Source organism: Hippoglossus hippoglossus, chromosome 1 (assembly GCF_009819705.1).
Source record: "Hippoglossus hippoglossus isolate fHipHip1 chromosome 1, fHipHip1.pri, whole genome shotgun sequence".
Classification (NCBI taxonomy): Eukaryota; Metazoa; Chordata; class Actinopteri; order Pleuronectiformes; family Pleuronectidae; genus Hippoglossus; species Hippoglossus hippoglossus.
In genome coordinates, this window is record NC_047151.1 from 4,689,594 (window position 1) to 4,717,500 (window position 27,907).

At 40.4% G+C, this 27,907-nt stretch overlaps 1 protein-coding gene and 1 long non-coding RNA gene across 4 annotated transcripts in view; one reads left to right on the forward strand and one right to left on the reverse strand.

The window, feature by feature from the left end:
- Positions 1–8,735: 8,735 nt before the first annotated feature.
- On the reverse strand, positions 8,736–27,501 carry LOC117760695. Its single transcript, XR_004613708.1, has 2 exons — positions 27,425–27,501; positions 8,736–8,986 (listed from the first exon to the last, which is right to left on the reverse strand). It is a non-coding gene; the product is annotated as an uncharacterized LOC117760695 (long non-coding RNA).
- The window catches only part of LOC117760665 (FERM and PDZ domain-containing protein 1), a 44,228-nt gene continuing 43,666 nt past the window's right edge, over positions 27,346–27,907 (forward strand). For 2 of the 3 annotated variants that reach the window (XM_034583865.1, XM_034583883.1), the window contains exon 1: positions 27,346–27,637. The gene's annotated coding sequence lies outside the window, so the exon portion shown is untranslated. The remainder of the gene's footprint in view (positions 27,638–27,907) is intronic. The other variant, XM_034583873.1, reaches the window with a different exon arrangement.

The window sequence follows — 27,907 nt, forward strand, 5'->3', positions numbered from 1 at the left end:
AGGATCCAATGATGTGTGTAGTGATCGGTCCAATTGCTCTAAATATATAAATACTGCGGTGACACTCGTGCGTGATGGATGCATGCGAATGGAAGAGTGAGGAGGAAATGAGGGTTCAGCGATCACAAAGATTTTTGTCCCTTGACGATGACTGATCAGCTGATATAGATTCTATAGATAACTGCCATATATTTCTTTTTTGTAAATACTTTTGGGGATTTAAACCTTTATTGATAGGACAGAGTTTAGTGTGAAAGGATGAGATAGACAGTGAAGACAGCAGGCTACAGCAAAGACCACTGTGGGGCAAATAAGAGGGGGTATCAATCTTTCAAAACTTTAAAGCGCTTTATTTTGCATCTATTATTGATGCAAGTGCTTTAATGCATATTATTAAACTATGCTAAATGATATAGCTATGATTTTATTGATAATAAGGTGGATAACTCTTTGTTATTCCTAAAATGGGGGGGTGGTCTAGACCCCCCTGTCCATTCTGTGATATCCACCCCTGGCACTGAACTCTCCAGACATTCTCCATAGAGGCTTATGCAAGAATACAAATGTCTTTCTGGAGTTTCTCTGTCCAGTCCCCAATTGAAAACTCTGGTGAATGTCTAAATGAGCCGATGTGAGAATACTACATGAGATCATCCAGAGGATTCACCAAGAGTGAATGGACCAGTTGATGCCTTTTTTTAACACGCAACAGATGCAAAAATGAAAAAAACACCAAAAGAATAAAAATATGTCAGTGCATAGTGAAAAGTGGTGCCGTACACGTACAAGATACAGACAAAGATGTCACGAGAGCTTTTGGTGATAAGGGCCGGTGTCAATGTGCTGTAAACAAAACCACATGACCTCCACAGCAGAATTTAGACATTAAAGCTCTGCCTCTGCCTGCTGCGCCACCCCTCACCTGAACGATCCCGGGATTTCTGTGTTGTTGTGAAAGCGTCTGATTGGAGAATCTCCAGCTGCATTGTTAATGTCTGAATGACAAACTCTGAAGCTGCCACAGTCGGAACCTAATTCTCTTGACATTCTCCATAATTCATGTCTAAAAACAGCTTTAGAGGAAAACAGCTTTACAGTGGAAAAGTATATGACCTCTCTGACTCGACACTTTGGGTGAATTCAGAAGTGAGGGAGGCTGGAACGCTTGTGTTAAGCACTTCTGCTTTCGTGTGACCATGAGCTATGGCCGAATCAGTTGTGGTTTCAACTACATTGTATAGTACAGCAAAGACTACAACAGATATAATTCATGTAGGGTATGGAGAGTCAGATCAGACCAAAGCAATCTTTTACAAGCATAAGTATTTTATGTTTCATTAGACTACAACTAATCAAAACTTTTTATGATACTTGAAGCATCAAAAAATACAATTCAACAGCAATGTCCCAGTTCCTCTCCACCGACCTCAGGGTAGAAATAAATAAAACTGAAACTTCACTTAGTAAATCACAAGATCTTCCTTTGTTATTTGGGTGAACTGACCTTTTAATCTGCCTTGCACTGGTTTATTCAGGGATACTGACCTGACCAGATTTTTTACAGTTCATATAAATGGAAAATTTGAGGTGATATCATTACAGTACATTAACTGCTTTAAGGCTATATTTTACAACCATGAAAACTCTATATATATTTCCTTATGTATTATTTAATGAAATCGCATAACTGCACTCATGTGTTGTAATCTATACAAACTACACCCCCTAACTAATCAAATATTCTCTTTAGTATACTATATGTAGTCGTGTGGTAACTCTTTGTATAATTTTCTACCACACTTTTCTACCATATCCCGTGAATGGGTGTTATGTCTGAAAATATCTCTTTCAGCACTTTTTCCCTGCTACACTTTCAGGTGGCTTTTGAGGATGACCTTCCACAAAGAGCACAAAATACTAACACAGCTTTTCTACTCTGTCTCAGTTGATTTAAGTTCAGAAGCAGCTTTAATAATACATTGAAAAGTCCCATAAATAAAAGAATAGATAATAAACAATGGATTTTTTCTATCCTCCTGTGGAAGATACCAAACTACCACAGCGTTCCTCATTTAAAGTTTGTTGATTAACAGTAATCAGTATAGTGTGAACGAGGCAAAGACATTCTGAATCATTAATGAAGACTGACCTTGTCAGTATTATCAGTCTGATGTGCCGCCATGTCAGGACACACATAGTTGACTGGAATTAACACAGACTCCCAGAAGGAAAAAACTAAAGTGAGGGCACCATCTGTTCAGCAATATGGAGATAATTAACTGCACACAAATGAAGTCAATAAACCCAATATCCATTTAAAGTAGACAGAGATTAGTGGAAGAGAATAACCTGTGAAAAAATACATAAACGTATTTTGTAAAATTATATAACTCACATGACTCCTTGTATTTGTCTAAATATTCAGATAAGAAATTTCTTTATGCAATATTAGTTGCATCATGTTGTAATCTGTGCAAATTTTAATTTAAATTCATGCCACAAACACTTATTGTGTTGTTTTTAACCAATTGGAGCTATTGCACAGTATTTGTGAGTTTTTTTCAACTGTTCATTTAATATTCTTACTTCCAGTGGTGAAATCTCTCATTACCCAGAAAGACTTCTAACCACCACAGAAACCAGCAGCACTGGGATGTTAGTGGGTAAAAGTTGATACTGACAGCCAAGTATCCTCAAGAGAGTGTTGCAAGGCATGAAAACCAGAGTTGTGCTCGTTTTACTTAAAACATTTCTTCTTTTCTATACATAGCTTTGTGATTGGCTGAGGCTACTTCCAATGGTTGTAGTGGTATCTACTAATACTATGTTGCACTTAATTTTACATCTTAACTTTAGTGCACAACGATGTGGTCTAGCAAGAAGCCCATTCATTTGGGATTGATTGTAATAACTGTATATTTTGGCCACATGGAAGCAGCAGAAACAAGCTGTAAACACAACACTGATATTAATACATAACACCGAAGTTGATGGAAAACATGTTAGCATGATTTTTTTCTTATCCAGCTGTCACAGAGCAACAGTATTATATTCAGATGCGTTTGTGCCAAAATGTCAATGCTCACTCTGGGTTTAGCTCTGTTTTTGGTCTCCACCTGCTCCAGGAGAAGATATCTGGCTCTTTGGCTCCACTATGTGCACCCGGTAATTGTTAACCATGTCCGCTGTGTGTTGCTGAGCATGTAAAGCAGAAAGGACTTTTTGAGCTTGTTTGCTGAGAGAAAGTTACCCAGAAAATTAATAGAGCGAAATTTGTGTTTTTTATGCTTCTTTATTCTCCTGTTATTTCTTCATGTAGTGGAGGGGGGTTTTGATTTATATAGCTTGATATTGCGACACCGAGTGCAGTTCTCAGCAGGTACTTAGGCCTATAGCCTAAAGTTGTCCTTTAGTTTCAACAGTTTTAACTTATGGAGCGATGCTTGCTAGCTAGTTCAGAAAACTTGAACTGCACGGCTCCAATCATGTGACGTGCCTCACTCTCAATCCTCTGTAATACACAACCTCCCAATTTTTGGCGGTCTACTTAAACTGCAAAAATTTCCCATCACTCCCTTTGCTTGCCCCCCTGCTGCTGCAGCGTCAGGTCGCTGCCGGTCGATTCAGCCCCTCCATCACCCCAGCATACACCTGTAGGCTCCGACAGGGGGTTATACATATCTGCTCATCAATCACATCATATCTACAGTATGTAATCATATTTGGGGTGTTCAGAGCCAAACACTAACTATGTGCTGCTGCAAAAAACATTTTTCAAATGTGAGTTATCTGACAGAAACACCATTATTCATAGCATATAACAATTTAATGAAAAAAACTAAGGGAAACAAATATCTCAGTGAAAAATGGCACACCAACGACACCAACGACACCAACGAATATGTCAAGAGAGATAGTGGTTGTAAAAGCTGATGATGGTGTCGGGGTGAAGTAAACATGATCACGTTGATCTCTGCAGTGGATTTGCCGAGGATTTGTTGCTGTGTTGTCCAAGTGTGAAAGCGTAACCGCTGGTCGTGAACAGTAATGTTCTTAGGAGGAATGTGCACGGACACATTCTCTTCCTTGCATCCCTCCATGCTGCAGTGTTTCTTCAGTGTTGTTTGTTGTGGTTAGCCTGTGGTAGCTAACAAGCTGCTAGCTGAGCTTAGCTGATAACATGTCTGCTTGGTGTCGCGTTCGGTGTGGTGGTGGTGGAGGTGTTGGGGAGCGGGGGTGGTGGGTTGGGAGGCTGGACTGGTACCGGCTGGGTGGGACTGAGAGAGGAGTGCGATCCCGAATGACATCATACGGACAGGAAGTACGAAACAAGACGTTTCAATAACATATTTCTTAGAATGCACTGAGTGAAAAAGTCTGCGGAGTGACTGTTTTCATACTTTCAGGGTCCCTACTGACCCCCTACAAGTCATTACAGATAGTAAAAGCCCAGAAAATTTATTTTACACAATATGGGCCCTTTAATGAATTCATTCATTGAGCCTTTAAAAGTTTGGACAGGAGTGTAGGATGTAGATAAGGTCTGTGGAAGTGGAAGCACAATAGGAGAGAAGAATAATGCACAGTAACACTGATGATACAAATCTATAATTATCAAAGATGATGTGGAACAGAGCAGCAACTCCTGAAAGGACGAGTGAAACAAGCACAGCAGGATGAAACTGACTGTGAGGAAACCTCACTGACATATTGCACGTCACAAACTCTCCTTGTCAAATATTCATCACATCCCTTTTCCCTCCCGTTTTTATTCCAGCTTCAATAGTAATAAATATATTAGTGGATAAAAGAAAATCAAACCGGTTCCCAGAGGGAGCATGTGAAGCCTCACAATCTCCATGCTGTTTGTACTTGGGAAGAATCAATTAAAAATGTACAGCTGCCATAGATTTATTATTTATACACACATCTTTTTCAATTCGTCGATGGGCCGACACATGTATTTGTCAGGCGAGTAAATACATCAGCGAAGGAGGAAGCGGGAGGAGCTCAGGGAGCATTTGGGATTTTCACCATCTCCTTCTTCTATCTGAGATTTATATCCTTTCAGAGAGTAATGGCAGACCTTTTGCTCAATGCATCTTTTAAAACACTTTCTGTCCGTCTGCCTTTCTATCAAATCAGTGCCTCCCTTTTCTTCTTTCTTTATAACCCACTTTCCTTGATCTCTCTTTGTCTCATCTTCTTTGTCAGTCTGTCTCTCAAAACTCATTCTCAGAGCGCTCGCTCAGGTGCTTGGCCAAAAACATGGATTATTGACTGATGCATTTTTGAATTTTGACAGATTCTTATCTGATATTTTATCATTTCGTCCTCACCCATCTGCCTGCCAGTCAGGTTGCCGGTGCTATAGATCCCTCATAGCGCAGCCAAAGAAACCATTGAAGCTCTGCTACGCAACCTTTCCTCCTGCGCTTTGCTTATAGGATCCACAACTAGACCTACAAAGATGTGATTGAAGTGAAAGAGTCAAGTCAATCTGAGCTCACTCTCTGGCACGCACACACACTCACACACAAACACATGTGGGTGTTTCGTCTTGTAACATCAGAGATTCTTTGAATGCGCTTTTAAAAAAAGTTTCTCGCCAACCACATCAGTAGAGGCGAAACTTGTGAAAAGGGCTGCCAAGTAAGACACAAACACACACATGCACTGACGCACCTACCTTCAGGTTTCTCCTCTATAAGAAGAGTGTCCTTTCTTCCTCCTCCTCCTCCTCCTCCTCCTCCAACACTTCTTTCTCCTTATTACATTTTTATTAAAAACATCAGCCTGTGTGATGCTCGCCTGACATCTGTTCTGGGGAAAATTGTTGAGCCTTAATGGGGGATCAATAGAGGAAATATTACTCGTGCTCAGGTGGAGGGGTGAAGAATATAGTTTAGCAGATGTTCCATGCAAAGATACGTATGTGTGTGTGTGTGTGTGCATGCATGAGCATAAAAATAAGCATATGTTAGAACACGTATGTACGTCGTGGTATGTGTGAGATAGCAGATATAAAGGATCCCTGAGGGAACTCTCTTCCTGAGAGCGTCATCCTTCAAGCAGTAAAGCTTTGGGGGAAACATTTCATACCTTTATAAATTACAAGCTTTGAAATGTGAGCGACTGATAGACAGCAGCGTTCAGGCTGAACTAATGCCTTCGTTTAGCCTTAATGTGTTGCCCTTGTCGGGCTGGATCTCTCCACCATGTCTTTGACTAAACTTGATGGAGGGTGCTCACACATCTTCGTCCATCTGCTGTGTAAATGTTCCTGACATCTCTGAGATGTGTTGCCTCTAAGATAAGATGAGATCTGAGATGACTTTGCCCAAATCCCAAACCGAAGGTATGAGGGTGAAAAAAAAAAGATAAATCTTGAATGTTGTTGATTTGCTCCTCAATCCTCTGCTGTTGTTCCAGCTATTCACCTCTAGAGGGCGAGTTTAGGCAGACACTTCAACTGACATGTCGAGTTAATGACTCTCAATTTGCAGTGGCCATTGTTGTTCATTCATAATTTGGTAAGAAAACAAGTGCCCACTGTAATAAATAAATGTCATTTTGGTTCTGTGATAATTGATAGATAGTATAAAGTAAAACAGCCCAGCTGATCATCAGAGCACCACTGTTTCAAATGAAATGTCATTCATGCCCTGCTTTTAAATTAATAACATTTCTTTACTTCTGTTAAGATTTTTTTCACTTAACTTCTTCCTCTTCATCTTCTTCTTCTTCATCTATTCCCGCTACCATGTTGCTCTCTCTATCTCTATCCATCTATCTATCTATCTATCTATCTATCTATCTATCTATCTATCTATCTATCTATCTATCTATCTATCTATCTATCTATCTATCTATCTATCTATCTATCTATCTATGAGAGTGATGAGTAAGGTTCATTACTACAGTGTCCCATATATGAAGTTAGAAAAAAACGTCCCCACTCATGTTATAACGTTTTCAGTGCGGGCAGAAGTTTCTATGGTCAGGACTAACGTTACCATGATATACCCGATGTAGACACGCTGACTGACTTTGTATTGATCAATAGATCTGTCATGCAGTTGTCGGAAGTGTATCTGTTATAATGTTGGTTGATATTGTTTGTCACTGTAATGATGTTGGTTGGCTGCTGATGACGTAGTCAGCGGTGTCCCAATTCCTTGGGGAAATTTCCCAGTGTGGCTTCGTTTGGAGGGGACACTCCCAGCGAATGGCCCTTCATATCCAAGGGTTGGGCCAAGGGAGAAGAATATGGACAGGGCATTAAAACACAATGTTACTGTAATGTCTTATCTAGATGGAGAGGTCTTTATAACTTGGTTAACAATGATGATCCCTCTCTCATCAATCAGTCCATCTCCTCATACTTAAGAGCTGCAGTGATGGTTATGAAATTTTAAGCAAAAGTAAAATTATGGAGAGACAGAAAGGAGGAGCGAGTGAAAACACATGATGACCTGCTAAAGCAGCTTTCTGATACAATTCCTTCTGGCTCTTTGCCACAATCTCTCACCGCTTCTCTCCACATCTGGCGGTGGAACATAAAGGGGGTATTTGAAGGCTGGAGATACTGTAGGTTACTGGATGTTCCTCCACCTGCAGGTTGCTTCAATCACACACACACACACGCGCACACACACACACACACACACACACACACACACACACACACACACACACACACACACACACACACACACACACACACACACTGTAAAACAAGCTTTATCTGGAATGTTAAAAGCACATCCCAGACGCAGGAGGAGCAGCTTGGATGTTTCCAAAGGCGCTGTTTTAGATAGACAGCAGGAAAGGTGTGAGGAGGAAAAAATACGTGGTCTTTGACCTCAGAGGAAGTGATTTATACAGGACTATAAAGCAAGCCCCCAGGTTTGGAGCTGGGCTGTGATTCTAGAGCAGTGGCCACAGTCAGAAGTACAGGCCGAGAGATTTCCACAGACCAAAAATATCATAATATTACAAGTTAAGCCATGACTGCCAACAAAAAAATAGTATTATCATATGAATCAATGATTTTACCAGTTAATTGAGTAATTATATTTGTCTATGTAAACATCAGCATGATGTCAGCCTGGCAGTATTTGTGCACTGAGCAACTTTAACAGGAATGAAAGAGGAACACAGTCTTCAGTTTGCTTGATACATTTATAAAATCATGAAGGCTAAAAAAATCATTTTTGAATAAAATGACAATGTCTGAGATAAAGTGACTTCAAAATCGATTCTGCTCACTGCAGAAAATTGTGTTGCTAATATGACAAAGAACACACGAATGCTGGGTTTTTCCATACTGATCTAATATACCACGATTATAATTGCCCAAAAAGAAAAGGTTGGGGGTTGAACAAGGAGTTAATAATGTATATATAAAATAGAATCCAAAACAAGTCTCCTGTTGAGATACTGACTAACTGAGGTACAGGTTCAGATTCACAGTACAATGACATAAGCTTTCTCCCACTCCAGGGGTTGCCTCCTTCAGACGATGCAGGTTACATTGCCCATGAAGGAGGTTGTTTTCGTGAGCCGCATTGACCATGAGGGCCAAACCAAAAATGAGACGATCTGGTCTACAGAAGATTTCTGAGATCACTGTCACCAGCTTGTCCCACCCTAATTGCTGTCGCCTAGCAACACAGCTGCAGGTTGGATACGATAAGAAAGTTTAAATGCCCTTTGGTTGTTGTTTTAACATGAGCACCGTTAGCACCGTTAGCTGTTCAGTTGAGCTGAAGCTTGATACTCAAGCATTGGAAGTCTTGTCACTTGCCGGCACCATTAACTCTTTAAAAAATAGTTTGTCACAGAAGCGCAAAGAATCCTGGGCCCGAGAAGGATCCACCCGTTAGAGCCTTCATTCTTCTGGGATGGGCGGATGCATTTGTCAGCCACATTTGGAGAAGCCTTCAAAATGGGACAGTCTAGTCGTACCATTGTGACGTAGCCCCTGAATTGAGACACATAGAGACAGATACATAGAGACAAACTCCCATCACATGGACCCATAGACATTTAATTTGGACCCAGAACCAGATACTTAATAGTTACTCATCAATCATCCACTGAAATTAACATGCAAACTACCCAATGGAAAAAGTGACCTGCTACACTGAAGGATCATGGGATCTTGCATGGATTTAATACTGCAAACTGCTTTGTTTGTCTGATTGGTTACATGTCACACAGTGTAATTTATACATGTGGATGAATGCAGACGTTACTTGACACAAACACACACAGAGGAACACACAAGAGGTATTTAGGAAAACTTGTCTCTTTAGCTTGGTTTCTTCTCACAGCATCAACCAAATAGATGTTCGCACACTCATTTTCTCATCTCTCTCTCCCTCTCTGTGTCCTGCCCTTGCAAGAGAAAAGGACGGGCTCAGACAGCCTGGGAACGGTTACAACTACCAGAGGATCCGAGCAGTGCTACATCAAAGGACATCCCATTTGCACAGCAGCGTACACACACCCACACATGCACAAACACCAGCTTACATATTTGGGCTTGCTTCCTCTGAAGTTCATTACGAGTGGCAGAACTATTACCCTCTTTGACAGAGTGTGTGTGTGAGTCAAATACAAGAGGGGAGAGTTCAGCTCATAAACAGTTTGAGTTGGCCAAAAACTTGGGAAGTTTTGGACGGTTTCCTGCATTATCATCGGTTTTTCTCTTATTTCCGGATTGTGAGGGAGAGTCGACTGTCTGTGTTTGAAAGTGCTTTATCCACAGATGCTCCAAAAATGTGTCGTGTACACTGAATTGCTTTCACAAGTCATTTTGGGTGACTGGTGGTTTAAGTTAATGGAACAAAGCAGTAAGAATCATAAGTAGATGGATTAGTGGACATCTCCTCCCACACCCTCTGATCTTTTACTGCAGCCTCATGAGAAGGAAGCCCCCTTCAACAGTCATCTAGTACACTTAATCTGAAGTGGCAATATTAGAACCCAGAGTGTGTGCCAAGACAAATGCAGCTCGTGCACACAACTGGCTGTTCTCAGTGGTTCCTGGTGTACTATGTCTGAGAAAGCAGAGGGGGGGGGATCTCACATGAGTAAATGCTTGGACGAGAGTGGAAATGAGTGAGGGAGGAACAGTTAGATTAACGTGAGAACAGAGGAGGAGTGTATCGTGTGTGGGAGGGACAGATGATGGATGCAAGATGTGTGAAGATCCTTAGGCAGGATGAAAGACTTTGAGGAGTCATATTGAGTTATTGGACCAAGGCTTTGAGCAATATGATAATAACAACAGAGACTGAGAGAGCGGAGGTCACTGTGACATCATTAAAAAGGGGATTAATGTGCAGTTTCAACTTAAAAGTTACGTCGGAAATGGACTCTAATCAGCCTGTTGCGCACTGTTACTTAGAAAGGCTTCATTTCAAGGCCAGGTCTGGTCAAAACATGAAATCTAAGTCCAGATGAATGTGAGCTCAATCAGGACTGATGCCACAGTGGTTGAGGTGGTTGAGGTGGTTAAGGTGAACCGAGAGACTGACTTTGTTGTAAAGTTGAGTTTGCATTTCAGCATCCGCTGGTGGTTGGATACAAATCGTCTCACCACATGTTGGAACCATTACATGATGTCATGGTGGTACAATTTCCCACCAGCTCCTGCATGTGTGAGAGGAAGTGATGTCACAGGCCTTGGCTGAACCCTGCAGATGGCACTCTGACAGACCAATGGAGATACTATCTAAATCGTGTGTGTGTGTGTTTGTGTGCGTTAATGAGACATGTCAACAGATGGTTTATTTCCAAAATACCACCCTGCAATATAATTTTCCATCCTCCCTTCTTCCTGTGTAAGATATGAGGTTAGCATCAGTATGATGTTTAACAATTGGTCTGTGCCTTTAAAGCTGCTCTGATCAATATGTATATATCAACACATTTTTATTCAAAATTCGAGTGTAAGTGAGGCAGGAGAGATGGCACCAAAGACAAGCAGAGCAACATCAAGTCCTCACCTGACTTGTGATGTATTGTAATAAATTCGAACAAATTGTCTGTCAAATTCGTTCAAACTTGATTTTCAGAAAAAGTGACTTACAAGAATTAATCAAATAACCATTTGTTTTGTGAGAGGTGTGAAACCCATTGAGAAATATCCCCTGAATCTGCTATCGTCATTGTTTTGGTTCACACTCCTCAGTGTTGATTATAATGTCGGCAGCTGTTTTCAACAAAAGTTCCAGTGCACTGTGCACTACCTGCCTATCACTAAACAGCACACTGACTAACTAATAACATGCTGTACAGAGCTATAGCAGCATACATGTGGTGTAGAGCAGGATTTCTCCCTCAGGAGTTGATGGGGACCGAAAACGGAGCTAAAAGAAGAATAATTAATAAACTTACATTTTCCAACTGACCAGAAACACATCTGCAGGTGAATAATAATGATGTTGGTCTGTGCAAATAAACTTTGTGCTGACATGCTAGCTTTATTAACTTGAAAACACACACACACAGTACTTGATATAATGTAGCAAATATTTACTAAAACAAAAGTGCTCTATTAGATCAGAACACACGTATACAGTGAGCAGGTTATAGACGACATACCCTTTTCAGACACAAAGGATTGTCTGCTACTGGAACATACACTGTTTGTGTGCACAATTGTTATGTTGTACTGATATGTGTTGTAATGTTTCTTATTTTGATTTCGTAACCTTTATAACTATTTTCAGTTTCCGCTCTCTGTTTGAGTTTTAAGCTACAGAACTACTTCCTTTGGATTTCGCAAGACAAATACAAAAATACAACATGCTTTGTATGTGGCTTGACAAACCTTAATGCACATGTAAATACACAGTATGGCCATTCATTTTATGTTACTTTATTCTTTATTTCCATTTCTCATAAGAAAAGGTAACACCAAATGTTTTTATCTCATGTTTTTACTTACAAATAGCCTTTCCACCTTGGGTTTGACCCTATGCTCTCTGATTCTTGTGTAGTATTTCTCATGATTCTCACTACATATACTTGATAACTAACTACATTGCCACAACTACTTGCAGCATTAGGAGCTGTGAGCTACACATATATAAATACCTACTATCAGGTATGATTCACATCATTGCAGCTTCATTCTTCCTGCAGGTGAAAATGTCACGCATCTTAAAATAAGCTAAACTATTCACCCTGTGTAACTGACTATATATAACTAATTTATGATAGACGTTATGTGGAATGCCAAGAAATTGTTGGCTAAAACAGTGCTAAACAGTGCTAAACATGGGAAGATACAATAAACGCTGCCAACAACCCTTTACATGTACATACTGACAGTAAATTGGAACTAAATACTACCACAGCAACTCATAAGACAATATACCCAACCTTAAAAATCCCAGGTGTTTTTTTGTTTGCATTTCAAACACATCTCTTTTTGTGTGTAAACTGGTTAAGCACTTAATCACTAGTTTCAGGGGGAGGCAGAGAGGAAACTGAGTGGGGCGGTTAAAGTGGATTATTTAGCAAGAGGGAAAAAAATTGGGGGTAGAAGAGGGAAAAAAGGAAGAGGGAGGCTGAGCAGCAATCGATGTTTTTTTTCCCCCAGAGCTCCACAGGGATTTGTGCTGAGTGATCTGAAGTGGCACCCCGCTGTGCAAACCTGAGTGCTTTGACTCCACATAAAACCATTCAATCACAGAGCACCATGTTCGACTAAAAAGCCCCTTATGAGATCATTACCAAGGATGAACAAACAGGCGCTAATGAAAAGAGCCAGAGCATTTTTCCTTGTGTGAAGGGGACAGTCGGAAGTTGGAAGTGGTGCTTCAGTCACAGACTCACGAGTTTGAACTGTGGGTTTTCTCCCTGTCGCCAAGCTAAGAGGTTATAGAGGCTCTTAACTCATGTCCTGCTTTGAAATGTTTTAGCTGGGAAAATTTCTGGTTTTGAGTCCAAGGGGAAGTCCACCAATTATAAGATCACTTTACTCCATGAGGAGTAGCACTGACGATGTGAAAACAATGTCATGTTTTCTGTGGCTCTGGAGGATCATCGTCAAATCTGACATGACATCAGGGTCATTACAGCTGTAATATATAGATTGTACAAATTACAGGTATTGAGTTTGTGGATGTTTGCCACACACAAATCATCTAAGGAAAGATTCTACTGAGCTGAATTGTGGGATTTGTAAGATTCCCCATTTCAATCTGTGGTTACTCCAGTCCACATGCAGTTTCTTACCTTGCAACATACTGAACCCCAAATTGCCCCTGACAACTGTGCCGGGACGGTGTGAATGGTGTGTGATAGAAAAAGTGCAGCATATGTTAGCACTCTATGAATGTGGCTTGTAGTTTAAAGTCCATTCACCATTTAGTTATAGCTAAATGAGTTGAGGGCCGCTGAAACTTCCTGATGGTTGATGCAAGTGGTTAAACACTTAGTATGTCAAGAATTTTGACTTTTGGTTGAACAATTTAAAGCTGTCCTCTTTCGCTCGAGGGCATTTTCACTGTTTCAATGTCCGTCTGAAGCTCTATCTGATATACAGTGTCCTTAAATCAGTGTACCCAGGCTCAAGTGATTAATTTGCTCTTGGGAACCTGACACCATTCATCAGTTTTTAAACGGATCTCTGCCAAAATCAAACAAATCGGTAACCCATTACAAATGAGTCTCAACAATTCCAGACCAAAACAAAATCCTCCTTTCTTTCTGTGGCACTCAGGACCTGGGAACATGAAACCCAAAACGGTCATATTGAAAGTTCCTCCTGTTTGCACACACAGGAAAACAGAGTAAGGATAATGATGCAATCCATCAAACAGAAGTGGTAACAAGGGGCAGCCCCTATGCAAAGTGATACTGCTGTGCTTTAAAGCTCTCATAATGCACCTGCTTGTTTCCATAACACAAGACAATTGGTTCACATTTGAAAGCCAATGACTCTCTTTACACTTTGGCCTAATGGCTCTGACTTGGTCACACTCAAGTACGATGGAAACATGTCTAAACTGAGGCATCTTAACTATTAGAGCTCCACTTTCATGTTCTTTGTGTTTGTTGAAATAGCGTCTGATACCCGGGATTACACAAACTATTCTTTCATCTTTCCTAATAACATTATTCGGGACTGTTCAAGAATAACCTGAGAACAAATGGGAACAAAGAAATTGTTATAAGCAAACTGCCAGTTGTCATGGACAGGTGACAAAGACTGTGTCAGTGCTTGAACAACACTGCGTGTCAAAAACACAGAGAGCAATACACATGTCAGCGGTGGATTAAGTAGCTATGCCATGCACAAAGTCCTGCGTCTGAGGACAAATGCAGGGTGGACCCACATGAAACGGCCAGCAGCAGCAGCACAAACTGTATCACAGGTCTGCCAGTAAAGAGTTCTTGGTCAACATACAGTGCTCCCTGTTTTACAGCCACATGCACAGATTAAAAGCCTAGGAACATTAAAGAGGTTGACCACCTGTCTCAGTCCTCTCTCTCAGGCCTGAATGAGACCACAGGGAGATCCTCTTCCTCCAGCACACCACCTGCTACCACTACCTCCGCTTTAATGTTGGGCAACTCTTTAAAGATCCCACAATGGCACTTTGTAAGCGTGCCCAGTTTTACATGGAGGCTATTTGCACAATCACGCCACACTGTGCTGTGACTTGCCTTAAACTAAAAACAAATGAGGTGTTTATTATTCCAGATTTTCAAAATTTTATTCCCAAATGTAAACTCAGTGGGGCATTAATCCTTGTTGAAAATATTCCAACAAATGGATAGAAATACTGTATATTTGCTGCAAAAGTTGATTTGTTTTCATACCACACCTGAAATCATCAACGTTTAAAGAGTAGGTTGTACTTCAATCAATCAATTAATCCTTTTTTATGGATAGTCCATATTCACAAATCACAATTTGCCTCAGAGGTGTAACATACTTTGCTCCTTAATCCTCGACAAGGGTGACGAAAAACTACTCAGAAACAGGGAAATAACACAAAACCTCAGAGAGAGTCAGAGGCGAGTGTCCCTCTCAGGACGGACAGAAGTGCAACATATGTCACGTGTGACAGAGCACATCAAGAAATAGCAATATTTAAAACTATTCAAGAACACATTCTTTTACATTTACAGTACCAACAGATTTTACAACATTTAAACCTGAAATTACTTTTCAGTTTTTCTTGGCCACTTGGGGGCAGTAGAACATATCATCAGCTTTTAATTTGATAAGTGAAGCTTGTTGACAAACAGTTTACACAACAGTTTACAGCAGATACAAAGCAACGTCAGCATTCATTTGGAGTCACGTGTCTGGCCACCTGGTGAATGAAAGTCTAATATTCACTCTCCTCCTTCATATTGCTACGGGAAATATCTGGCCGTATAGCTGCTGAATGAGCAAAACAATGAGCTGAAGGACAATGCAGAGCAGAGGGGAGCTGCAGAGTCGGCTGATCTAATAGTCAGCACGTACACCGACAATCTTTTGATCCATTGTTGATATAAAAACATTAATCATAGCAGCTTTAAATTTCCATTAGAGGTTCAGGTGTTGATAATTTCCACAAAATGAACCACTTGATTCACAAATAATTCTACTGGCGGCTTGTTATTGAGGATGATTCTGAATCTGAAGACATTTGAAAGGAGGTGGACATTGGTGGCAGGCACCATGGACAGATAGCCAGTCCATCAAAGGTGTGATATAGAGAAAAAAACACACCCACATTACATTTAGCAGGAGTGTGTTATGAAACATAATAAAAACACTGTCAGCGTGCATGTATCTTACAAGAGGGGCCGGAAACTTTGGCCTCTGGAAGCTGATATGTGGGTTGAAGCGATGTTACATGTATGACACGTAGTGTGAAGAATGAGATGAAAATAAAGTGTTGGTTGTGCAACTGCAGCCTTTAGAAGTCGGCTCTGCAGTAGGAAAAGAAGAAACAAAAAACGAGAAGTCAAAGCCTTCATACAAAGCCTCTCTTTCTAACTCCGTCTGCCTCTCTTTGCTCAAGGCAAACCTTTTCATCTGCTGTACCCACCCAAACAGCCATCTTAGGAATCTGTTTAACTGTAATGGAATAATAATGACCACAAGAAGGAGCTGATCTCTTTAGAAAAGAGTAAATTACAGTAATAATGAGCAGCACAGATTATATAAGATGTCTGATGGATCAGCATACGCACTTTGATGGAAGTTTATCACACTAAACACAACACAGTGTTAGCAGGAAAAAAGAGTGAAAAGAAACGACTTTATGCCAAGTTGTAGCCAGTGTTATATTTAATGGTACAAGTCAGAAAGGAGTCACATCAAAGGCCACTTAAAACAGGGGGTTGTTTTTTCTGGGCAAAAAAGACAAACTGTCGTCATCATTAAACTTGGCCACAGACTGTTTTTCCCCTCTGTTTCAGATAAAGAAAAAAGGGTTTATTTATCCTCCATTCCTCCCACTGCCATGTAGGTCAGAGTCAGTGAATCAGATGTAACATATATTAGTGGGAGAAAAAAAAAGGCAGAGCCGCAGCCAGACCCAGACGGGGCCATCTGGCAATTTTGGCACACGCCCGAAGAGAGAGTCCACTTTTAAGCCATTGCTTACTGAAATGATTTAATGATAGATATTTGTGAAATACTTTTGTATGAATGTGATGGGGTTGCTTCACTGAGCTGCTCCTCACTTCTTTCACTGTGAAGTCAAAACACTTTGATGTACTGTGCTTATTATAAATGTGTACGGTTTGCTGTTAAAGCGTGTGTGTGTATGTGTTTATGTCCACAGCATTTGCTATTTCAAAGAAAGATTTTAATTAAGAAGTGATGAAGTGTACAAATATCTTTAATTAAAATGTGCTGTACAACACCTTATATAGCATTGTATATAGCTTCAAAATGTGATGTGAGGCTACAATCTGACATATTGACCATTTGTCAGACAGATATCTGTACACAAGTATTTCACTTGTGTGGGACATAAACATTTCAATAGGAAAATAAAATTGAAAACCAAAGCAGTTGCTTTAATTTTGCAACGTGTCAGTCATTTTAAACCAGTATCTCCATTAGGAGCCAGGCACGAGACCTTTCTGTTGTTGCATTCCTTAAAGATCAGCATTATAAAGTTTTTTTTCGTGTCATAAGGTCTCACGCAAATCAGCACAATCTCAGCTCAGATATATATCACTATACTGTATATGAGGATATGAAGACCTCCTTAAAAACTAGTTGATTCATCTCAAGGGGTTTATCCTGAAAAATTGAAATAGAAAAATCATAAAATCAATGACCAATCCATTAAAAAGTAAACAAAAAATAACTTGAATTTTTAGTTATTGAATTCAAAACAGGGAGTTGTTTTGTTTAGGACAGGATATTTGCCCCCTGCAAATTCATATCCCTAATAACCCTAAATAAGATTCATGTCCAGGCCACCTGGTATGCACTTTATGATCTTTCTGTTATTTGAAATGATGAAAACATTTTACTAAACTCGGGTTACAGGTAACATAATAGTGACTCATCCTATGGCTCGCTGAGGAAAAAACGAATGATGTTTTATTGAGAACTTTCCAACAAAAATTCCAAGAAAATGTGTCTTTTAAATTGCTTCTAATGTATCTCTATAAATATATAATTGCAGAATGGTCAACAGATGACACGCGTTTGGTTCTGAGGTTGTTGCTAAACCAAACATTTGCTACTGCAGTAGCTTTACATTAGAGGCATTTAGCTGAAGAAACAAAAATTCACTTTTATTACCAAGTAGTCACATGAAATGTAAAGTTTTTGTCAGTAAGCTCAGCACTTACTGATATCATTCATCAAAATTATGTCTACAAAACCATGGACGGTCATTTTGGTCATTTTTTGACAGTGGAGGAGTTTGAAAATATTACAGGGAGGGATGGAACAGACAGGAGAAGCCTCAGTGAGCTTTTAGATGAAGCAAAAGGCGACAGGCTGCAAAACTTCCAACCTCTAAGCCGCCTCCTTTCACTACCCTGCTGTAAGCAGACTCATGCCGTGTGCATGAAAGTCTCATTATTGCTTGACTTCTTAAAAAGTATTAGAGCCTAAAGACTATACAGAATGAAAATCTGAATAAAATAAGACAGAATAAAATTTGATATTTATAAACACAACACTGACATATCCTTATAAGGTTGATACAGAAAACATGAAAAACATTGAGGAAACATGAAGCAACATTATCATTCTCTAACTGAATCTGTGACCCAGTTCAGATCTGCTATCAACATCCATTTCTGAGTGATCGATCACGAGTGGTCGGCTCTGAGTACTCTGAGTACCCAAGAGTGAGGTTGCATTTGAGATCTGATCATTTCGACCATATTTCAAAGGTTCTGGGATGCAGGTGACCACATGTAAAGGATCGCCTACTTAGCTGACATTCTCTGACCTGCTGAAGTTTCACAACAAACAGAAAGTATTTTTACATTTCTACTTCTAGTGGCCATACGCTAATTTCTTGTGACAACCACCACAATATTAACACTGACATCCACACCACATGTTGATTCTTTCAATTTTTTCAATAAAGGAAAATCTTGTTTCATTGGAAAACTACGCAGTGTTTTGATTCTCTCAGCCCATCTTGGCTCTGCTCTCTCTCTCCCTCTCTATCGCCCCTTCTCATACAGACACACACACAAACACATTGTCATCAGACACATCTGATTCTCAGACGGGCAAAAACAGCAATCGGTCTTTGTTTATTATACAGCGGAATAATGATATCCAATCACAAGTGGTCACAAGAGATGCACTCAGGATGTATTCTAACACCAAGTGTGAAGAGATGAATTTGTGATAAAATCTCTCAGGACAGATGTTAAGCCCTATGAGGCAAATTGTGATGTGTGGATATGGACTGTACAATTTTTTTGGATTGATTTATGATTAGAGTTTTAGCTCTGGTTTGGTTTCCACCAACTCCTGTCTGTTTTTTACCTTCTAAATGCTAGCTCTCTTGCAAATTGAAGGGGAATGATCATCAGATGTTTAACTACAACAACTGAGACTAAAAGATTTAAAGACATATACAGTGTTCATCATTACTTCCCATGAGGTCACCATTACTTACCTGACTTGTTCCCCAACGTAAAGTCACATTTTGGTACTCATTTTTAAATGATTACTTCACAAAGATTTATTTAAATCAAGTATTAGCTGCTTTGAATTCTTCCCATATTAAATCGTGATTCATCATTTAGTCACTATTACTTCAATAATTTGTATTACCTTAAAAATTGAAAAGCAATTGAAACCTTTTCATATCCTGTCAGCTTGGAGATTTTCCCCAAAATCTGTGACTGAAGCGGCGCTTCATCTGTTTGCCATTTGCATTTTTTAGCTCAAAATTCATATTTCATTCCCAAAGTTTAGCTAAATTTTTGTTAAAAGAGCAAAATCTAAAGAGAACTTCCCCATTTGTGGGTGTACCTATTCACAGACAGCCTTGCCTGAGTGATTTGTACTGTTACATTGTGATGTTTCCTCTGCTGAGGTGCACATGTACATAAACCCTGTTCAGATCATCAAAGGAGGTGCAGTAGGTTCCCATGCTTGTTCCTTGGGCCTTGCTATTAAATATAAGACGATCAGGTTAAGTGATCAAAGACCCTTGGTTTGTGGGTCTTAACTGTTGCTCCATTTCATCAAAGGCCAGCAGTCTTTTTAACCTCCACTACCTCAAGGTAACATAACACTAGCAGGTAATGGAGCTTTGCCTTTCCTGTAAATATTGTACGTGCCTTATTGAATGAGAAACAATATGAAAGAGGATATAATGACACAAAATGGCAGCTCCTTTGCTCACATTCCTCCAGTTTCCCGACAAAACAGGCACCTGTTTCTTTTATCTACAAAAAAAACAATACAAACAGACTTCAAAAGAATATCCGGCTGACACTTGGTTTTCCTCTGACCACAGTGTTTATCAGACAGGCATATATCAGGCCACTTTGGGGCATTGTGTTGCCAGTAACCCGCTTCCTCCAGGCTTTGGTTAATTGTCACGACATGTGTCCTTCAGAAACCACAACTTGGGAGCCATTAGTATCAGCTTCCTGTTGATGACTAATCTATTCACATGGTGCTGCGTGGCACTGGAGTCAACACAATAGCAGTTAAACCCATTTGTTTCACATTAACTCAGATAGTAATACAATTTATAAATGTACAAATTAATCTTTTGATGCAAATTATTGTATGTAATTTCTGCTTTGGTGAATTTATAAATTCAGCAAAAACGAAAGCATTGTCATGGACAATGAGTAGACATTAGACAGAGTTCTTGAGGCCACACATATTGTATCTGCACTTTTAGTGAAAATTATAGCTCAAAGTCAGATTTCAGGTAACAATCAGGTAATCAGGAGTCTAGGAGTCTCTACAGCTCCAGTTTTTTTCCTGCTGGTAAAGAAACTGTTTTTCTCACAGTCGTGTGATTTACTGTAACCATCTGCACGCCAGCTCGATCTTGACCAGATGGAGAGGAAAATGAATGTTCCTCTCTCTCTCTTTGTCTGTCTCTCTTTCTTCTGAGAGTGATAGAGAAAGCGTCTGACAATGTGCATCGAAGACAGACAGTCTCTTGAACATAAGGCCAGCATGTGTTGGCATTCTGCACCTATAGAATACTTTGTGTCCAACTCGAGCACTGTGAGCATGCACAGCAGCCACATCATCAGTCAGCTAATTCCACTCACTGTGTCAGCTTCAGTAACATGTAACTTTACTTCTTGTGGGCTGATAGCATGGTAAAAAATGACATTGTTACCATTCCTAACAACTAAAGCTAAAGATTCGACTGAAATGAGCAAAATCATATCCTTTTTTTTTTTTCTTCTCAACCCCAGATTTCATTGTTGTCTGATACTTCTTGTTAACCGTAAGATTTAAAAATGGACCATAGTATAGAGTTACACACATATAATTAACCTTTTTCGTCATTCTTCTTACCTCTAAGTGAAATGAAAGCCCATATAACTTCAATGTGCTTGTGATGGTCAGCATATTTGGGGTCTGAGTTTAATTTAGTTGAGTTTTGGCTTAAAAGTCTGATGGAAAATCATAGTGATGCACACCTCCACTGAAGCACTCTTTAGCAGCTCCACTCTCCACTGGAAATAACCGCCTTACTCTGGACAATACTGCTCTTGTGCATTGGGTCTATGAGTGCCGAAAATCTGGAGTTAAAATCGGTGAGATAAAGCTGTATTTATATTTAACTTAATCTGTAAATCACAACGTGCTCTTATTTTGAAGGCAAAATAAACAACATGCTTTGGGGAACTACAAAAATTTTGGAAACTTCTCCCCCCTCACACCTCCAGGCCTTGGGAGGCCTGTGTCTGACAATTTTTGTGATGTACCAAAACAGTCATTGTGAGGTCACAGAGGCAGAGGTGAGGACGATTCTAGGATGATTTTATCAAGCCTACTCACCATTTTAATCTCATTCTTTCATGCTTTGTGTATATAGACAAAAACAACACCCTGGGAGAAAGTCCAAAAGTGTCCTCTGTGAGGCTTTTCCTCCCATTTTTGTTGGTGGCCATTGAGAACATGCATAAACACGTTTGCCCTCAGATGCGGTCAGACGACACTTCAAGCATACTTTAGCCTAAAGGGTTTTCAAGCACCTGACTCCTTCCTCCAGTGGCACGGTCACTGCTTAGAATTCTTTGAAGAAGGGAAAGCAAAAGCGAGTTTTTATTTCAAAACATAATGCATCTTAATGGTGATAATGATTAGGTGATTTGACCAAACAGTCATCTGAAAAATATGTATGCCTCACACGCTTCCTCTGCACTAATGAGCACCGTATTTCCCTCTGAGCATTTATATGCTTTAACATAAAACATACCTCTGCTTTGTTCAAGCTGTATCGCTGTTGCTGGCCTCCTCTACATTTTCTCTGTCTGCGTCTCAGGATCTGCTGCCAGCTGGCTTGGAACCCAAGCCGTGCTCTGTGTATCGGTAAATATTCTTTGGCCACGCTTTTCTCTGACAGTATCTGGTGACTTCACAGCACTAATGATCTCACTTTGTTGCAGACAACAAATGACATGTACTTTTATTTCTTGCTAGACATTCTGTATTTTTTCCCCTAATCCTTTCAAGTTTGTCCTCAGCAGTACTGAAAGTGCGAAAATCCCTCTCTCGCTCCCTCCCCTATCCCTCATCCCTCTCTTTCTATCTAATCCCAGACGAAAGGGAGTTGGACACTCATTCCAAAAGTTGGAATTGTAAATAGCCTGAACAACATCTAAGGGAGAGACAGAATTAGCAAGAAAACTCAGGGCAGAGAAAGGGAGATAGAAAAATACCACTGTTCTATACTCAGGCCCAGAAACCTTCTATTCTACTGCAAGTTGCACACAAGATGATCCAAAGAGTCCAGAGTAAACCTTGGAGACATGAATTGTTTTCATCCTCACTTAACTTAAGAAGTCTTGTTTGATCTCTGTTATTCCAAAGAAATTATTAAAGGTAATGTGATCACGCTTAGTCCCATTAGATTAATCACTGACACGTACAAATGTCTTCAAGAAGTGAGGAGGCGTTTATCCAGTGTGTGGTCAGATCACTGACAACGAAGTGACCCATAGTGGCCATCGCAGCACTCTGTGACTGAGGACAGCCCCTTTCATGTGGGTGACGTGTCCTGCCCGCTTCTCCAGGAGACGTCAGCGAGGCACCGTGGTCCCACTAGGGAGCTGCTGGCAAACAATACCAGGGCCCGATGCCATCTCCAGCTGCTTCCTCTCCACAAAGGCCCGCGCTGAAGTGGATTGTACATATTTATTCCTCTTTTATAAGGCTGACATGAAAGACAGAGCCGTTTATGTGTGTTTATTATGACTTGGGTTCACAATAGGAACCTCAAGGAAGAGAATCAAAGTACTGGTCCACGTTTGATGCTGGACCCGAGTATTTTCAAATGCTGGGATCAGCAGGTTACTCAGCATACATTCAATCTGCTGACTTTATGCGTGATCTGGCATACCCCAAGATTCTCCTTCTCCTCATCTCAAAAGAAAAAAAAACACCCAAAACAGAAATATGGTTCTGAAAACCCTAACGTGACAATGCTTCTGCCATTGTTGAGCTTGGTACCTCTGCACTCGCTCTGAAATCTTGGCCATATCCCATACGCAGCTCTGTGGGGAATAGCAAAGCCTCACGTCTGCAGCCGATTAGGGAGAGAGATTAAGGCCTGCCAGGAGAAACCGGGCCATGGTGGAGGTGTGGGTACTGGGAGGAATGGACAGAATAAAAGACGAGTTCAAACCAAATCAGGCCTGCTGGGCTTATCCACCATCAACTGCGGAGTGGTTGGAGCTTCCTGATAAAGATGCAAGAAACCATGTTGAGAAGAAGAAGGAGGGAGGGGAAAAAACGCTGAACCATTAAGTTTACATAAGTTTCAATCCCTACCAATTGTCTGCGTGCTATCCAAAACCTCTTTCTGCCTTTACCTTCATCTCAGCTCCCACCCGATGTGATGGACCCTCGGATTCAGAGGCAGGCTGAGACTTTAAGCTCTTAACGAGCCCATGGAGATTTTTCATCCTTCTCTGTCTATATTCATTTTCAGATAAGAGGACACTGTCTCATTCATTTATTCACTCAAGGTGCATTAGATGAGTGTTTTCGATTGCACAATGTAATGGCTTATATTTATAAACCACCAGCATTTAGTCTGTCTGCCACTGCAAAAGTTATATGAATTTAACCTGTTATGTTCTGTTTTTCTAATTTAAATACACTTAATTTTACAGCATAGCACATACCACCAGTGGGCACTGTGAGGATATTTTGTTATCAAGTCGTTTTGTACAAGTCAGGGGTCAGTCTTTTATATATTAGTATATATGAGTTGTGTCCATTCAAATCATTCAAGGTCTGTGACAGACAACTATAATGGTAAATATATAACTACAATTTTTATTGTGCTGCTGGATTAGATGTCTTCTCTCTGTCTTTTGTTGTGAATATATGCATCAGGACAAATATAGGGCAAGTGAATAAACTGTATATGTTAAAAAATATTGGAGGAGATGTATTGGAAAAGTTTGTCAGTACTTGATGGAAACATACTTGTTTTATTATGGGGTTATGTGGTTTATTTAATAAGATTAAATCTCTAATATCTTCCAGTATTTCTACTCTTCTTCCCCATCACATCTCATTTTGAGGCAGGAGTAGCTCCACCATCTAGTGGTTGCATCTGAAACATGTCGGCTTTCTTCAAATCGCACCCACTAGATTCTAAATGCAGTCTTCTCAAACACAGGATATAATATAGCGCTCTTGTTGCATCTATGGTTACACAAATAACTCCAAGCCAGTCATTTGAAGATGATCCATGCTGTGCTAATGATGCTAATAAGGCTAATGACATAGAAGACCTTCTGTTCTCTTTTCATGCCAGCCACAAAACAAGAGCATCTCCGTTTCTTAGGACAGCATTGAATGGATTTTGGCTTCAGAGGGTAGCTCAGTTTGCTTTGAAAAACTGGGATGTTTTTTTTTATTTTATCACGAGAGAGGAAGCAACTGGAGCAAGCAAAAGATAGTGGGAAAAGGATTGTTTGGAGTCAGAAACACATTTCAAAGGCTTCCCAAAAACAGCCTGGAAATCTGAGATGAAACCAGCTAATAAAGCGCCACACGGCAATAAATAATGCAACAAGAGGAAACAACATGAAAGATCTTTTCATCTCCATATAGAGAGGAAAGGGGAGAGGAAGCAATAAGAATGTGTATACGCTCAGTTCTATAGTCAATACGATAGTTTGTTGGACTTTCCTTTGAAACTCTGAAACACTTGGTCAAAAAGGAGAAATTCCTGCTATGGTCAGTGTGCTTAGTTAAAGTTGTGGGAAAAAAAAGTTTAAATAAGTCAGCAGGAACATAATAACCTTTGACACCTGCCTCCTGTCTCCTCTTGGTCTTCACACATCATTGCTTATGGTTTCATTTTCTCTTTATTTAAAGCATTCATCCCTCCCTGTGGATAAAACTCCCTCGTTTTAGCACTAGAATGTGCTTCTTCTCCCACCACAGCCCGTCTCCCTCCTCGAAGCCAATTCTTATGACTCAGTGAAATCAACAGGCCAGAAAATCCCCTCACACCCACCCAAAATAGTTCTGTGCACCAGCTGACGGCCAAGGACAGAGATAAAAATGACCGTAACGCAAGGCAGGGGGAGGCCGATGTAAGACCAACAAAAGAGTTCCTCCCCTAATCTCTGGTAAATTAGAATAGACGTGCGTTGCAGTGTGGGCTTCCTGGAGAGGATAAAGGGACTTGAGTAGTAACTGGAAGTGGACTGTGTGGTTATGATATTATTAATTAAGGCAGCATGGAGGGTGGACATGTGTGAAAGCTTTGTGTGTGTGGATGAGAGAGAGAGAGAGAGAGAGAGAGAGAGAGAGAGAGAGAGAGAGAGAGAGAGAGAGAGAGAGAGAGAGAGAGAGGAAGTAGCAAAGTTGTGTAACACTGACATCTTGTGACCAAAATGTGAAAACTACAAACAGTCGGACCCCAGGAAGCAGTCGATTTCCTGTTTTATTTACCCACTGATCACCACAATCAAAACAAATCACTGCACAAAATGAACACAAAGAAGGTTAATGCACAACTCTCTGTGTGCAGTGTTGTCATTGTGTAGTCCAATCTGCACATGCAGGAGCAAGATAGAGAGATTAAAAAAACTATACCATGATGCACACACTTTTACACTGCATAATGATATAATTACATACTTTGATATAAAACTTTGGGATCATCTTTCGGGACCACACAGTCAAAATAGTTTTTAAAAAATGGCTAATCCGTGACAAATGAACATGGTAATTTTTACAAAGAAATTATAAATATCCAGTGATGCAATCCACCTCATTGATTTGCCACAAAACCCCAACTGTCAGTGTACTGTAGCACGTCTTCTGTTGTGGGTAATATAAAGCAAAGTCCATAGGTGGTTTGTCACTCCTACAAGAGGTTATGTTTTCAACCATGTCTGTTTGTTTGTAAGCAAGATAATATGTCGCAATAACTGACTGACCCCAATAGGAGGCGACAGAGATCAGTCTATCAATCTATGTATCTATGTATCTATGTATCTATCTATCTATCTATCTATCTATCTATCTATCTATCTATCTATTATCTATTATCTATCTATCTATCTATCTATCTATCTATCTATCTATCTATCTATCTATTATCTATCTATCTATCTATCTATCTATCTATCTATCTATCGATATGTCTTTCCGTCTGTCTGACATGTACTTGCCTACAGTAGACTACTTCAGTAATAAAAAGTTAACTGATGATGCGCAGATGGATACAGAAAGTTTCCAGGATGGAATCCAGGTATGGGGCATTTTGACACAAAAATACAGAGTTCTGCAAAAGTATTCTGCGAGTACTGCATGAATAAGACCAATATCCATTACTTTATTATATCCATTACTAAATATACACAAAAGAGCCATCAAATTGTGGAGCCATATTAGAAGGAGCACTCCTGAGAGCTACCAGTATAAAGCCCTTGCCTACCAGGAGTTGAACATAGAAAGGAGTCCCCTCAGCAAACTTGTCTTGAGGCTGGCTAACCTCTCCCCGTCTGACATCACCCCAACCAGCCTCAGAGCAGTCAAACCATTCTTTGAAAGATCCGCCCTGAGAGGATAGGCTGTGTTCTCACTGTGATGAGGGAGCTGTGGAGAGAGACACTACACTTCCTCACAGTGTCAAAAATACACACACATTAGAGAGGAATTCTTTACAAAATCCCAAGAATAAATGCCAGAATTCCTAAGAGGAGAAATGACCCCCTTATTCTAGGGGAAACAAAGAATGTGCAGTGCTGGCAGCTCAATATGTCACTTCCTGCCACAGAAAAACCAGTGGACATGTAATATATTGTTACTTACCTTCAACTCCTTCTGTTTTTTTTTCAATCTGTTATTCCTTGTAATTTCTCTTTAGATTATATTTTCATACATTATTGTTGCTTTAATATTATTATTGTAATTGGGATTTGGCAACATATTTTAATGAACAGAATTGAGAGAGAGGGAGAGGGAGGGAGATAGAGGATAGAAATGAGAGAGAGAGAGAGAGAGAGAGAGAGAGAGAGAGAGAGAGAGAGAGAGAGAGAGAGAGAGAGAGAGAGAGACAGACAGACAGACAGAGAGAGGGGGAGAAGGACAGAGGATAGTGTTGAGGAGAGAGAGAGAGAGAGAGAGAGAGAGAGAGAGAGAGAGAGAGAGAGAGAGAGAGAGAGAGAGAGAGAGAGAGAGAGAGAGAGAATTGTCACTTACACCGCCTTCATCTCGCGCGCTCACCTGCTCTGGGGAACCTGATCGAGCGCACCTCTCAGTGTAGCGGGGACCTGGCGGCTGGTCCCGGGGACGTGGGTGAACCTGCCTCGGTGCGAAGAGGCTCCGGATGGATTCTTAAGCGGCGCTTTTCGAAGTTGTCCCACATCCAGCCCGGCCGGCACGGCCCGCCCTGCGCTCAGGAGAGGATTACACAGGAGACACCCGCTGCTCAGTAAGGTCTTTACAGCTAATACTTCATATACAGCCTCCCACACTTGAAGAGCCACATATATAATATTTGTTTCCCCTTCCTCGCCTCGAGCTAGCTAACAAAACACGCCGCTTTGATCCCATTAGCATACCAAAACAATGAAAAGCCAGTTTATGTTCTGTCTCTTTCCACTAGCTCATTTATCGTCCATCATTAATCTCTTACATGTAGAACAGACAGAGAACTGATGAATGCTACTGTGGTTGGGAGGGAGCAGGTGGGAGGTGCCCCCCAAC